The sequence below is a fragment of the Odontomachus brunneus genome, unplaced genomic scaffold (assembly GCF_010583005.1).
Source record: "Odontomachus brunneus isolate Ranch 3 - 2012 unplaced genomic scaffold, Obru_v1 Obru_scaffold_311, whole genome shotgun sequence".
NCBI classification, from domain to species: Eukaryota; Metazoa; Arthropoda; class Insecta; order Hymenoptera; family Formicidae; genus Odontomachus; species Odontomachus brunneus.
In genome coordinates this window covers 1,632-16,574 of record NW_022639761.1, presented here as the reverse complement: position 1 = coordinate 16,574, position 14,943 = coordinate 1,632, and the positions used below count along the sequence as shown (strand labels likewise).

At 33.4% G+C, this 14,943-nt stretch overlaps 1 protein-coding gene and 5 non-coding genes across 6 annotated transcripts in view; 2 read left to right on the top strand and 4 right to left on the bottom strand.

Annotated features, from left to right (window-relative positions):
• The window catches only part of LOC116853373, an 11,546-nt gene extending 3,372 nt beyond the window's left edge, over window positions 1–8,174 (top strand). Inside the window, exon 2 of the mRNA XM_032834446.1 lies at window positions 5,150–8,174. The gene's annotated coding sequence lies outside the window, so the exon portion shown is untranslated. The remainder of the gene's footprint in view (window positions 1–5,149) is intronic.
• On the bottom strand, window positions 654–772 carry LOC116853377. Its single transcript, XR_004379957.1, has one exon. It is a non-coding gene; the product is annotated as a 5S ribosomal RNA (ribosomal RNA).
• LOC116853385 lies at window positions 1,049–1,167 on the bottom strand. Its single transcript, XR_004379964.1, has one exon. It is a non-coding gene; the product is annotated as a 5S ribosomal RNA (ribosomal RNA).
• Window positions 1,446–1,564, bottom strand: LOC116853384. The gene has a single exon (XR_004379963.1). It is a non-coding gene; the product is annotated as a 5S ribosomal RNA (ribosomal RNA).
• On the bottom strand, window positions 1,843–1,961 carry LOC116853383. The gene has a single exon (XR_004379962.1). It is a non-coding gene; the product is annotated as a 5S ribosomal RNA (ribosomal RNA).
• Window positions 8,175–11,329: 3,155 nt separating the features above from the next.
• On the top strand, window positions 11,330–11,448 carry LOC116853382. The gene has a single exon (XR_004379961.1). It is a non-coding gene; the product is annotated as a 5S ribosomal RNA (ribosomal RNA).
• The last annotated feature ends 3,495 nt before the right edge of the window (window positions 11,449–14,943 follow it).

Genomic DNA, 14,943 nt, shown 5'->3' with positions numbered 1-14,943 from the left:
TATATTTTATTATATTGTACATCGTTCATTAGAATCATTGTAAATAGTTCATTTTAGCAACTCATTTTTCATCAGTATTCTAATCCCTAGTTTTAGTAATAATTTATAGTCTTCCGTAGTTATAACAGTTATTTAACCAGTGTTTTTTTTTATCATACGTCGTTTAAGTTTTTTCACTGGCTAGTCACACTCATGTTTACTCATAAACCTCCCCGGAGAATCTCAATTCGAGTTAAGTTTAAAAATTCGTCAAAATAGGATAAATATTAGCTGCGAGTGCTCAACGAGCCGTCAGTCTACTAACCACTAGATATAAGGATTGAGTTGTTTTGTTTATTGGACTCATGGTGCTTTCAACGTGGTATGACCGTTGACGTTTGTAAGACTTCTCGATATGCCAAAAGACTGTTTAATACATTGCACGTGCTATAAATTTTTTATTGCTCATGTAACTCAAATAATAATAAGGTGATTCTAAAATACTATCAAGATATTTTAAAAGAAAAAAGAAGCTAATGTTTCTACTATTACTTTTTAACTATCTAAATAGTCATTTGAACAATATAGTATGTAGCTATAAAAACTTTTTAGCTGTGTGTGCTAAAAATTTATAACAATAGTAAAGGATATTCAAAAAATAAAAAAAAAATATATGCCAACAGTACACGGTGTTCCCAAGCGGTCACCCATCTAAGTACTAACCGTGCCCAATGTTGCTTAACTTCAGTGATCAGACGAGAACTGGTGCTTTCAACGTGGTATGACCGTTGACGTTTGTAAGACTTCTCGATATGCCAAAAGACTGTTTAATACATTGCACGTGCTATAAATTTTTTATTGCTCATGTAACTCAAATAATAATAAGGTGATTCTAAAATACTATCAAAATATTTTAAAAGAAAAAAGAAGCTAATCTTTCTACTATTACTTTTTAACTATCTAAATAGTCATTTGAACAATATAGTATGTAGCTATAAAAACTTTTTAGCTGTGTGCGCTAAAAATTTATAACAATAGTAAAGTATATTCAAAAAATAAAAAAAAAATATGCCAACAGTACACGGTGTTCCCAAGCGGTCACCCATCTAAGTACTAACCGTGCCCAATGTTGCTTAACTTCAGTGATCAGACGAGAACTGGTGCTTTCAACGTGGTATGACCGTTGACGTTTGTAAGACTTCTCGATATGCCAAAAGACTGTTTAACACATAGCACGTGCTACAAACTTTTTATTGCTCATGTAACTCAAATAATAATAAGGTGATTCTAAAATACTATCAAGATATTTTAAAAGAAAAAAGAAGCTAATGTTTCTACTATTACTTTTTAACTATCTAAATAGTCATTTGAACAATATAGTATGTAGCTATAAAAACTTTTTAGCTGTGTGCGCTAAAAATTTATAACAATAGTAAAGGATATTCAAAATATTTACAAAAAATATATGCCAACAGTACACGGTGTTCCCAAGCGGTCACCCATCTAAGTACTAACCGTGCCCAATGTTGCTTAACTTCAGTGATCAGACGAGAACTGGTGCTTTCAACGTGGTATGACCGTTGACGTTTGTAAGACTTCTCGATATGCCAAAAGACTGTTTAACACATTGCACGTGCTACAAACTTTTTATTGCTCATGTAACTCAAATAATAATAAGGTGATTCTAAAATACTATCAAGATATTTTAAAAGAAAAAAGAAGCTAATGTTTCTACTATTACTTTTTAACTATCTAAATAGTCATTTGAACAATATAGTATGTAGCTATAAAAACTTTTTAGCTGTGTGTGCTAAAAATTTATAACAATAGTAAAGGATATTCAAAAAATAAAAAAAAAATATATGCCAACAGTACACGGTGTTCCCAAGCGGTCACCCATCTAAGTACTAACCGTGCCCAATGTTGCTTAACTTCAGTGATCAGACGAGAACTGGTGCTTTCAACGTGGTATGACCGTTGACGTTTGTAAGACTTCTCGATATGCCAAAAGACTGTTTAACACATTGCACGTGCTATAAATTTTTTATTGCTCATGTAACTCAAATAATAATAAGGTGATTCTAAAATACTATCAAGATATTTTAAAAGAAAAAAAAAGCTAATGTTTCTACTATTACTTTTTAACTATTGTTCCGTACGGGAGCTGTCGTCCGCACGGACGCCCTCGCGGGCGGTAAGCGGCCGTGCACCAGGCGCGTTCCGCGCGCGGGCGACTACCGCTCGCCGTCTTCACCCCACCGCCGCTACGCGGCAGCGCGCCGAGCCGGGGCTGTTACTCGCGGTTAAATTTCGGTGCGGCGCCTATATAAGACGCCGCGGACGCCGACTCTAGGCCTTTTGACTACTATTGCACATCAGGTCACTGCCTCGCTGAGGTATTCTTTTGCACTATATCTAGCTTCATATCGCCTTTTTGAGTGCATCAGCACGTTGGGTTCTTGCCTCGCTTGAGGTATACGTTGGCATATCTGCCTTGAACTTTACTGCCTTAAGAGTGTCGTAGACACGTTGGCATTGTGGTTAGGTCTTCGGTGACTCTACACAAGCTTCCGCAGCCCTTTAGAGTGCGCTTGCACGTTGGGCTAATGTCTCTAGAGTGTCCGAGGACACGTTGACACCGATGTTACGAAGTGTACGGTAACTCCACGGATCTCCAATTTTCTCAATACGATCGAGGATTGAGAGAAGGCTTCGCGCGACCATATCGGATTACCTTGACATCTCCACTGCGGTGGACGTCTCTCTTCGCGACATCTTAGTATTGCGCATACTGAATATTATCGCCGACAGAACCTACTGTTGGGATCACGACTCCGCGCGAGTCGTCCTTGTCATCAAGGACTTAGCCGCTGCCAGGGACGCAGCATATACACGCGAGCAGTACTCGCCTTCACGTCCGCACAGGACTCAGTCGCTGCCAGGGACGCAGCATATACACGCGAGCAGTACTCGCCTTCACGTCCGCACAGGACGTAGTCGCTGCCAGGGACTCAGCATATCCACGCGAGCAGTACTCGCCTTCACGTCCGCACAGGACGTAGTCGCTGCCAGGGACGCAGCATATACACGCGAGCCGAGCTCGCCTTCACGCCCGCACGGGACTTAGACGCTGCCAGAGACGCGGCATATACAAAACACGGAGCCAAAGACTCCCGTCGCCGAATAACGTCGCGAATCACTTGCACCCCACGTCATCTTACGGGGCCACTGGATAGCGGACTGCTAGCGACGAAGACCGCGGTCTCCACACGGCGAGCGGACATCAATCCGCATCCCGCATAACGAACCGGCCGCTCTCCACCCTCGGGCCGTTCGAAACAACTATCTAAATAGTCATTTGAACAATATAGTATGTAGCTATAAAAACTTTTTATCTGTGTGCGCTAAAAATTTATAACAATAGTAAAGGATATTCAAAAAATTAAAAAAAAATATATGCCAACAGTACACGGTGTTCCCAAGCGGTCACCCATGTAAGTACTAACCGTGCCCAATGTTGCTTAACTTCAGTGATCAGACGAGAACTGGTGCTTTCAACGTTTTTTTTTTTGTTTTGAACAGGTTTATTATGTCGTTAAGTACATTATTAATGTTTTGAGCCCAATAAACCAAAGGCTCATTCTTATAACATATTATTAGACTGACGGCCATACAGGCTCTCGCAGCTAGTCGTTAACTTACGGAGGTACTTATTTTTATACTTAGATTTATGATTATTTACTATTTACATTAATATGACTAATCTATTTATGTTTCCAGTGAAAAACGACTTAAGTAAAAAACGCTGGTAATATATTCTTATTTTCTAAGTTAAATGAGATGATTGAAAATGAATTTGTTATGAGGAATGATGGGTGATGAGTTGATGAGCTATTTACAATGAAGCTGATGAATGAAGGATGGGTGAATGCTTATATTGCGGTAAGAATGTTATTTCTATACTTATATTCTATCAATTGCACTTGATTTAAACAACCACCAATATTTTTCTTTATTATTTGTATAATTATCTTTATAATTTCTCATTGGTATATTTATTTATATCATATCTTAGACGATTTTTATTTATTGCACAAATAATGGGTTCATATAATAGTTTTTTATTCAATTTGTTCCTTGGCATGTGATATATGGTAGGTATTTTATTTACGTCTTGTATATAACCTTTTTGATCTAAGTAGGTGAATGCTTCTGGAGGGATGTAGCCTGAAATGCGAGTTTGCTCAATGTAATTAGGATCTGGGTAGGCTATGGGAAAAATTAGACTATTCTTTATCCATGGTAATGTAGCAAAGTAGTTTCTGGTGAGATTTAGTATGAAGTTATCAATTCTTGAAATGTTTGCCAATTCGTATATATTAGAATTTCTTACGTATTTCGTATAGTTGGATTCTTTAGATCTGCTTACACCTAGGCATAATCTCAGACATTTTCTTTCGAAAATTCTAAGTTTTTCCATCATAGACGCACTCATATTGTACCATATAGCACATGCGTAGGTTATAATTGATCTTATAAGTAATTGGTATGATATTAATTTTACTTTACTATTTACGTTTCTATTATAAAAGAGTTTGCCGCACGCTTTCAGTGCTATTTTAGCTTTATTTAGTTGGATCTCTATGTGTTCATTCAATAGACATCTCTCATCTAAATTAATGCCTAGATATTTTACAGTCTTTTTCTTTGCAATAATCTCACTGTCTTTCGAGGTTTTAATACAAAAATTTTTGTAATTTTTTCTAACTGACTCTCTAGCTATTCTTGTAGATTGTCTAAAAAGTATACTTTCACACTTATTTGTGTTGACTTTCAATTTCCATGCATTGTAGTAATTGAAAACTTTTTGTACCACGCTTTCCAGTTTCTTTTGTACTTTTAGCGGTTTCTTGTCAGCGTAGTATATTATTAAATCGTCTGCAAAAGCCAACAGTGTACAGTCCGTGTTTATCGGCCCGTAGAGGTGTAATATGTCTGAGGTGGAGATGCTAAACAGTATTAGTGAGTTTATAGTTCCCTGTTGCAGTCCATTTAAAATTTTATGATTTTGACCTGATGTCTCTCCACCGCTAACTACTGTGAAAGATCTATTTGTGGTCATGTTCCATACTAGTTTAATTAAGTGGTCTGGTATTTTTTTGTCTTTCAGTTTAAAGAGCAGCCGGTCGAGCCACACAGTATCAAAAGCTTTTTCTAGATCAACTAGGCATGCTCCTAAGCATTTTTTATTATTTAGATTCCAGTTTATGTCTAAGACTATTTTATTTATCGCATGTGTCGTTGAATGGCTCTGTCTGAAACCATATTGGCTCTCAGGGATGATCTCTAACTCTTTACATTTCTTCGTAAGTAAGTCATTGATTATTTTTTCATAGATTTTACCTATATTTGATAGTAAACTAATCGGTCTGTAGCTAGTAGGATTGGAGTGATCTTTGCCTTTTTTTTAGTATTGGGATGACTTTAGCTTTTTTCCATTTATTTGGAAAGTATCCTATATTTATCATGTTGTTAAATATTATTGTGTATTGATACGTTATTATTTTAGGGAGATTTTTCAGTGCTATATTCGGAATTCCATCGTCACCTACCGACCTTTTATTATTTACTTTTTTTAATTTAGTATTTACTGCTTCATGTGATGCAAATATATTTATCCTGCTGTCTTTGGCCGAGGGATTACTAGCTCTGTTGGCGTCGTTGAATGTGCACAGCGGAATTTCGTTCTCTAATTGCGATGAATAGTCTGATTTCATTTCATGAACTTTTCCTTCAACGTAATCATTGAATCTTGGATTACCTAGCTTATCGTTTTGTGAATTTACTTTTGCAAAATGTACTGCTATTAGATTCAATTTTTGTTTCTCTTCTGTTATTATAAGGTTTCCTGTGCTATCAGAATTTAAAGTGGTCTTGTCGATTTTAGCTTTATTCAGTAAATCTTGGTTGTTATTATTTATTTTGAATGCAGGTAACTTTGGAGGTTCTTTTTTTCTAAATAATTTATTGATTTCAGAAAACATTGTTCTTGGATTTTTGTGACTAATTTTTTTTACTCTGTTTTCCCAGTAGCTACTGACCGATCTAGTAAATTCGATTTTTTTTTTAATATTTAACTCTTTGCTTCTTTGTTTCAGTTGTTGTAGTTCATTACTATTTTTATTCGGATTTCTGTTCATTCTATGTATTTTGGTAAGTATTTTTCTGTTTTCTTTTCTAAGTTTTTTTATATTTTCATTAATATAAGTTGATAAATAATCTGTTGAATTTCTTTCTTTTATTTTAGATATCGCTGCATCCATTGCCTGTGAAATTTGGTTAGAGAGGATGTCTAGATAATTATCAATCATATTTCTACTCAAGTTACAGTTGGATAGTATGTTTTCTTTCCAGTTCTTTATTAATTTATTTTGATATTTTTTCCAATCTGCTTTATCAAAGTTATATTTATGTTTATTCCTCTTTTCTTCTAGTAGGAAACTTTGGTCATCTAACTTTACTTCAAAAATTAATGCTTCGTGGTCGCTTTCACAGGAAATAGTACGCAGTTCACCCTCGATAAGATCAATTATCTTAATTCTAGTATCTATCAGCGTTAGGTCGAAATATGTTCCCTTGCTTGGGAAAGACGGATATTTTGAGTTATAATGTTGTAATTTATATTCAATGTCATTCTCTCCAATCCAATTGTGCAATGCATTATCTCTATCGTTATTGTTTTCGTTTTTCCATGATGTGTGTCTTGCATTAAAGTCGCCTGCTAAAATATAATAATTATTAAGCTCATTGAGTTTGAGTTCTTTGAATATATTATTTAATTCGGGTATAAAATGCTTGTTATTGCCTCGGATTGAGTATATTGCTGCTATAAATAATTTATAATTGTTGCTTAAGTTAATTCGTACTATCGTTTTTTCTATTGCCTTACTTGAATTGGTTAGATTGACCTTGTCATACTTGATGTTATTACGTATTAATAGCGCTGTACCTCCCGCTCTATTTTGACTTATTCTATTGTTAAATATGCAGTTGTAATTCTTGTAAAATACTCTGTGATTATCATTAAGTTTCGTTTCGCTCAGTAGGACTAAGTCAAGTTTGTATTTATCTAATAAAAGTCTTAATTCCTCCCTTTTATAGTTACTGACTAGTGAGTTCACATTGAGTGAGACTATTTTTAATTTATCTATTCTTATGTTATGTGTATGTTCTGCCATTTTTATTTACTATGAATTTATTCGGGAATTCAGTTTCTAAAAAGTTAACGATTCTCTCAATCTTAATTATTAATTCGGGGAGTTGTGCAGTAACTTTCTCCAAATTATTTAATTTATTGAGTGTGATTTCGTTTGTTTCTATGATTTTTAAAATCTTCCTGTGTTGTTCGAAAGCTTGTTTTAATTCTATTTTGTTGTTCATTATAATTCCTGTTTTCTATTTGATAGTTACTATTTTTGGTATCAATATCTTCATTATCAACTAACGTATGTAATTTAGATACATCTGCATATGAGAGATTCTCATTTACTGTACGATAATTCAAATCTTTACTCGCTACATTTGTAGTTACAGACTTAGTAGTTCTGCTTCTGATTAGATTGCTAATTTCTTTAATTTTAGGGCAGCCTCTGTAGGATGCTGGGTATCCATATTCGTTACAGTTTGCACAAAATATTTTATCTTTGTCTGTATTTGTTAAAGCACAATTCCCTGGTTCATGTTTGTTATTACATTTTACGCACCTACATGGTAAATTACAATTAACTGCTGCGTGACCTAACCTTTGGCATCTCTTACATTGTATTATTTCCCTCTTCTTCAATTTCTCCCAGGTGATTATTTGGTGAGCTATCATTTTGATTCCTAGCAGGCTTCTCGCATTGCTCTCTGCTGTTAACTGGACCATGAAGATTGGGAGCACTTGTTTCCTCTTTTCTGCTGCTCTCGTTGAGAATCTGCTCACTTTCGTGATTGTTACCTCGTCTGTTATTTGGCTGCTTAATTCTAATATTTCTTCTTCATTGTAAGAAGGGCTGATTCCTTTAAGAAACCAGGATTGCATTCTCTACTCTTTTCTTGTATATGAGTAGAAGTTCTTGTTTTTCTCTTGTAGCGCTTCTATAATTCTCTTGTGCTGGATCGTTGTTTCCACTTTTAGTGCTATTTTTCTTTCTCCTAGTCTCTTCATGTTGAACTTTGCATCTTTGAATTTTTCTTGTATGAATTTGGTTAGTGTTTTAGGATCTTGGTCGAATATATTGATTGGAGGTGGACGTATTTTAATGTAGTTATCCTTTTGCTCTTGTTTTCCTTTATCGTGTCTTTCGGTTGTTTTATTTTCACTTATCTTCTTTTGTTTTTCGTTTGTTAATTCGCTCCAATCATAATTACCATTCTTCTCTATTCCTTTGCTCCCTTCAATGATCTCAACGTTTGTATCCTCCAATTCCATTTCCTCATTTTCTTCCTTATTAATACTTTTACTTTCTTTTTCGATGAACTATTTCAATAGCTTTTGTAATTCTGTGTTTTCTTTCTTCAGTTCTTGGATTTCCTCTCTTAATAAATTAATTATAGTCTTGTCTTGTCTTGGGTTCTTGTTTTCTTTATCTTCTTCTGTGCTTTCTATCTTTTTCTTCTTTGATTTGCTCGTTGTTGTATCCATGCTGAGTACTGGTGCTGGCCTTGGTAAATTTCTCTTAGCTGATTTATTTAATATTCTTTTCAGCTGTGTATCGCTCTGTTGATACAGAGCTTTTCTTATCTCCCAATCCGTTAATTTTAGTTTATTCTTATTTATGTCAGAAATATTCTCGTTGACTTGTGAGGTTATGTTCTCACTAAATCCTGTCTTGTTATATATATTTACTATTGAGCCGATTATTTTCTCATCTTCGATGAGCTCTGTTTGCTTATTATCCTCCAGGATGAATTTATCTGTATTTGTTATTTCACTATCTGTAATTTTCCCTTGTCCTACTTTCGAGGTTATATACGACTAGTATACGCTAACGCGCCACAAGCGGGACTGGTGCTTTCAACGTGGTATTTGACGTTTGTAAGACTTCTCGATATGCCAAAAGACTGTTTAACACATTGCACGTGCTACAAACTCTTTATTGTTCATGTAACCCAAATAATAATAAGGTGATTCTAAAATAATGCAGGAAATAGAAATACTGTGATTAAAACATTCACACATAGATTAGTCAGCAAAAATCTTACATATGTTAATACAGCTAAGTCCAACCTAAACAAAAAGTCTGATTACACAGATAAGGCATAATTAGTATGAGCTTACACATTCAGTATGATAACAAAATTAATAAACATCCACAAAAAAGAGAAGTAGATAAGGAAAATATTGATATGAATTTTAACTGCTGTAATGATAATATACAAAACTACATTGCAGAAAAAATTAACAGAATAGAAGAGTTAATTGCACATCTCCCCATGTTTTTCGCTAAAATAGATAGGATTACCAATTCCATAGAGAGGGAATTTCCGCAAAAATTTAGACTATATAAAAAATGGCAGCAATGGATCATAGAAAGAAACTAAATAAATTAAAAATCATATCGTTGAATATATATTAATTCGCTAATTAGTAATTACAAAAGAGAAGAACTGAGAATAATGTTAGATAAATTTAAACCAGACTTAGTACTATTAAATGAAACGAAACTTAACGACAGACACGTAATATATTTTAAAGACTACCTATGTATACAGAACAATAGAAGAAACCAAAACGCTGGAGGAAGAACAGCTATACTGATAAGGAAAAAAATTAAGTTTAATATCGTTGACTTTAGTAAGTCAAATAAAGCCTTAGAGAAAACAATAATAAGCGTAAACCTAAAAAACGATAAAAAATTATACTTAATTGCGATATACACTTACACAGCAAAACTAAACTTATTTGTTATCAATTATTAATTAGACCTATTTTAACTTATGGCTGTGTTATATGATACAATATAAGTACATCTCTTATGGAAAAGATCAGACTGTTCGAACGAAAATGTATTAGAGCGTGTTTAGGCAAATACAGATCTAGTGAATCCAATTATATAAAATATATAAGCAATAAAAGAATTTATGATATGGCCGATATTCTTAGAACCGATAATTTTATAATAAAACTGATTAGAGATCACTACTCCAGCGTAACTAATATAAAACAAAATAGTTTAATATTTGGTGCGTTATACCTTAATAATAAATATTTCGAAAAATGTATAACTACAGGGTTTGTACCTCCCGAAGCCTTTTTATTTCTAGACGCTAAGAGATATATTCAAAACAATGATAATGTACCTGTTATTTATCACATCGTCCGTCATAATAACAATAAGAAATTGATCTATACCCCTAACCTTGAAAACAGTGATACTGAATACAGATGGAAATATAGTATGTCTATCCCTAATAGAGATATAACTGATAAACACAGGGAAAATAAAGACAAATATTGGTGGCTGAATTAAATCCTTATTTATTTAATTTATTTATTTATAATTTGTTTTTTGATGTATTTGTTTTTTTTTTCTTATATATATTTATGTCTATTTTATATTTTATAACTAGTGTTTTATATTTTATGACTGGTTATTTCTATTATGTTGCGTATAATGTTTTTTACTTTTGTTTATAATATATAAGATCTCATATATATGATAGCGTAGCCAGTTTTTCTTGGTCCCTTTTTCTGGCAATATATATTCATTTTTTTAAATATTATTTGGCTGTTTTTATAGCATGTTAATTTTGTTATTAATTACCGCTTCGTTTTCTTATTATAAACTGTATATGGACCGTATTTGCGAGATGCCTTGTTTGAGTTTGTTCAGATCTATTTAAACCTGTTATTGAAAAGTTTTGTTTATTAAGTTTATTGTATACATTTAATTGTAATTTTGGTCCTAAATAAACAAATTAAAAAAAAAACACCAGTTCTCGTCTGATCACTGAAGTTAAGCAACATTGGGCATGGTTAGTACTTAGATGGTTCCGCTTGGGAACACCGTGTACTGTTGGCATATATATTTTTTTTTTATTTTTTGAATATTCTTTACTATTGTTATAAATTTATTTAGCGCATACAGCTAAAAAAATTTTATATCTGCACAATATATTGTTCAAATGACTATTTAGATAGTTAAAAGAGTAATAGTAGAAACATCAGCTTCTTCTCTCTTTTAAAGAATCTTGTCGGTATTTTATAGCTATTTTATTGTTATTTACTTTACATGAATAATGAAAATATTATAACTATGCGATATGTGTCCAACAGGTTTTCTGTAAATCAAGAAAATGTGCAAGTGTCAACGGTCATACCACGTTGAAAGCACCAGTTCTCGTCTGATCACTGAAGTTAAGCAACATTGGGCACGGTTAGTACTTAGATGGGTGACCGCTTGGGAACACCGTGTACTGTTGACATATATTTTTTTTTAATTTTTTGAATATTCTTTACTATTGTTATAAATTTATTTAGCGCACACAGCTAAAAAAATTTTATAGCTGCAAACTATACTGTTTAAATGACTATATAGATAGTTAAAAAAGTAATAGTGGAAACATCAGCTTCTTTTCTTTTTTAAAATATCTTGATAGTATTTTAGAATCACTTTATTATTATTTGACTTACATTAGCAATAAAAAGTTTGTAGCACGTGCAATATGTGTAAAACAGTCTTTTGGTATATCGAGAAGTCTTACAAACGTCAACGGTCATAGCGTAACGGTCACGTTGAAAGCACCAGTTCTCGTCAACGAGGGAAAATTAAATTTTAAGAAACTTAAATTAATATCGGTTAATGTTAACTCCATTATTAAAAATCAACGTAGAGCTTCACTCATGCACTTAATAAATATGCAAAATCCAGACATCATTTTTTTGGTCGAAACAAAATTAAATAAAAGTCATGTCTTGAAATTTAAAGACTATAATGTAATTAGACAAGATAGATCAAATTCGGGTATTGGCGGTGGTACAGCTATTTTGATCGGTAAGTCGCTCAAAATAAAAAGAGATCTGTATCCCTGAATTGCTGCGGCCTCAATCCTAGAAACCACTATTATTAAAATTAATATGTCTGATAGCAATGTACTCTTTTTAATTGCATCATATGCCAAATGCGGTAACGAAAAAGAATTTATTCCGGAATTAAATAATCTCTTTGCCAAACTTCACTTAGGTAATACTAAACATTATTATATTGTAGCAGGTGACCTTAATGCCAAACATACCAGCTGGCAGAATGAAAACAATAATCCCAGAGGTATCGCACTTAATCATTGGATGACTTCGAATGATTTTGAATATAAAGTCAAACTGTACGCTACGGAATATCCTTTGTTCCCTAGCGGCAGATCGTTTATTGATATTTTTTTAATCGACACCAGACTCAATGTCACTAACTCCACTGACAATGACAAATTAGTCAATATCCCTTATGACAGTGACCATAACGCTGTTTTAGCTGAGATTTCGTTAAAAAATATGTCTGAAATCGAACTAGAATCTTCTAGTGAGTCGATAAAGTTCAATTATCGCAAAGCCGATTGGACTAAACTCGCAGATGTATTAAACAATAATTGTTTGTTGAATATTTCTGCAGTTCGAAACTTATCTATTGCTGAAGTTTATGGTTATCTTGAGGACATTAACGATCATATTTTGATGGCTATTAAAAAAGCGGTCCCCAAAATAACTCAGAAAAATTCAGTTGACTCTTATTTAAACAACTCTATATCCAAATTACAAAAATTTAAAAGCCATCTACTAACGCAATTATATAGATTACAAAAAAAATGGCCGAACACAAACAAAAATGCAATAGCCATCCTAAAAAAGTTACTTCATGATACCAGAAACCAACTTACCAGGTGTAGAAGTATGAAACCGGAATTTTTTTATACAAATAAGACGTCTGTTGTTCGAAAGTGATAAATAATACTTTATTCAAAATAATTTCCACTGTTTTGAACACATTTTTCCCACCTCTCTGGCAGTTTATGAATGCCGTGCCAAAAAAACTTTTCATCTTTTGAAGCGAACCAGTTATCTAGCCATTTTTCCACATTTTCATACGAATCGAAGCGTTGGTTAGCGAGAGCGTGTCCTAGCGATGCGAACAGGTGATAATCGGACGGAGCCAAGTCTGGAGAATAAGCCGCATGCGGTAGTAATTCCCAACTGAACGACTCGATCGTTTCCTTGACCCGTTTTGCTGTATGTGATGGGGCATTATCATGGAGCAAAATGACATTGTGTTGCCTTTTTGCATATTCTGGTCGTTTTTTAGTCAATGTTCGATTTAAATCGATCATTTGTTGTTGGTAGCGATTAGTATTGACGGTTTGACCAGGTTTCAGCAGTTCATAGTTCATAGTTCATAGTTCATAGTTCTTCGTTCCTCACGTCAAAATCACCACTTTTGAATTTTTTAAACCACTCGAAACACTGAGATTTACCAAGAGCATATTCACCGTAAGCTTCGACAAGCATTCGATGTGATTCTGCAGCAGTTTTCTTTAAATGATAACAGAAAATCAATGCTGTCCGCAAATCATAGTTAGTAGGCTCGAAACGTGACATGTTTAAGGTTATACAAAAATATACTAGAGAATGAAAGTTGGGGTTATGTTTGTTGACAATATTCGTCAGCTGTTAGGAGAATATAATAGCGCGGCAGTAGCGGTCTTACGGTCACTAAACTGAACGCTGGCACCATTTATAGGGGAATTCCGGTTTCATACTTCTACACCTGGTAAACTGGAATTTTCTAGTTCAATAAATCAATATTGGAAAAAAAAATTGAAAATATTCCTAGAAATGATTCTAAAAATATGTTCTCATTACTAAATCAAATATTTAGAAAGAAAGATATAGCTGACATAGGAACTATAAGAATCCAGCAACACGCGACACATCTTCTTTCCGAAATCGATATTAATACCGATTTAATAAATAAAGATGACTCTGGAGATTATCTAATTACAAATATTAATGACAAACTAGATATTATCGGTGCTCACTTTGCGAAAACTAATAAGCAAAACGAAAATTTAGACAATTTAAACAATTAAATGAGATTGTCGAAAGAGATATCAAACCTCTTAAAGATAATATGATATTAGAACAGAAGCAGGAAAATACCATCTGCACATTTAGTTCTGAAAATTGTTCTAGTTATCCTATGGTCTTAAATAATATATCTAATTACTTTACTAATGTCGATTTATTAGAGAAAAAATTTAAAACTTTAAACAATAAGAAATCATTTGTGCTTGATAGCATCCCTAATATTGCTCTCAAGCACATACCAAAAAAGATTGTTTACTATTATACAATTTTATTTAATAATCTTCTAAACAAAATGCATTTCCCAGCACAATGGAAAAAGGCCAAAGTAATCGCAATTTTAAAAAAGAATAGAGATAGTTCTGATCCTTCAAACTATCGTCCTATAAGTCTTCTGCCAAATATTAGTAAAGTATACGAAACTTTAATTAATGACGCGATAACTAGTTTTTGCAATGATAATAATATAATATCTGAAAATCAATTTGGTTTCCGATACAGGCATTCTACTATACATGCTATTAATAAATTAACATCAGACATCAACTGGGCTCTGAACAATAAACAATATATAGGTGCGTGTCTAATTGACCTGGAGAAGGCCTTTGACACAGTCTGGATTGACGGTCTCATCTTCAAGCTTATCGAAAATGGTTTCCCTAATCATTTAATTAAGCTCATTTGGAGCATGATATTAAACAGATTTTTCATAACATCATGTGGTACCGAAAATTCAAAAAACGAATTTAAAGTTGAAAACGGTTTACAACAAGGGACGGTCAACTCTCCGATATTATTTAACATATACAGGGTGTCCCGAAGTCCCATGATGACCCTTGGTGAGAACG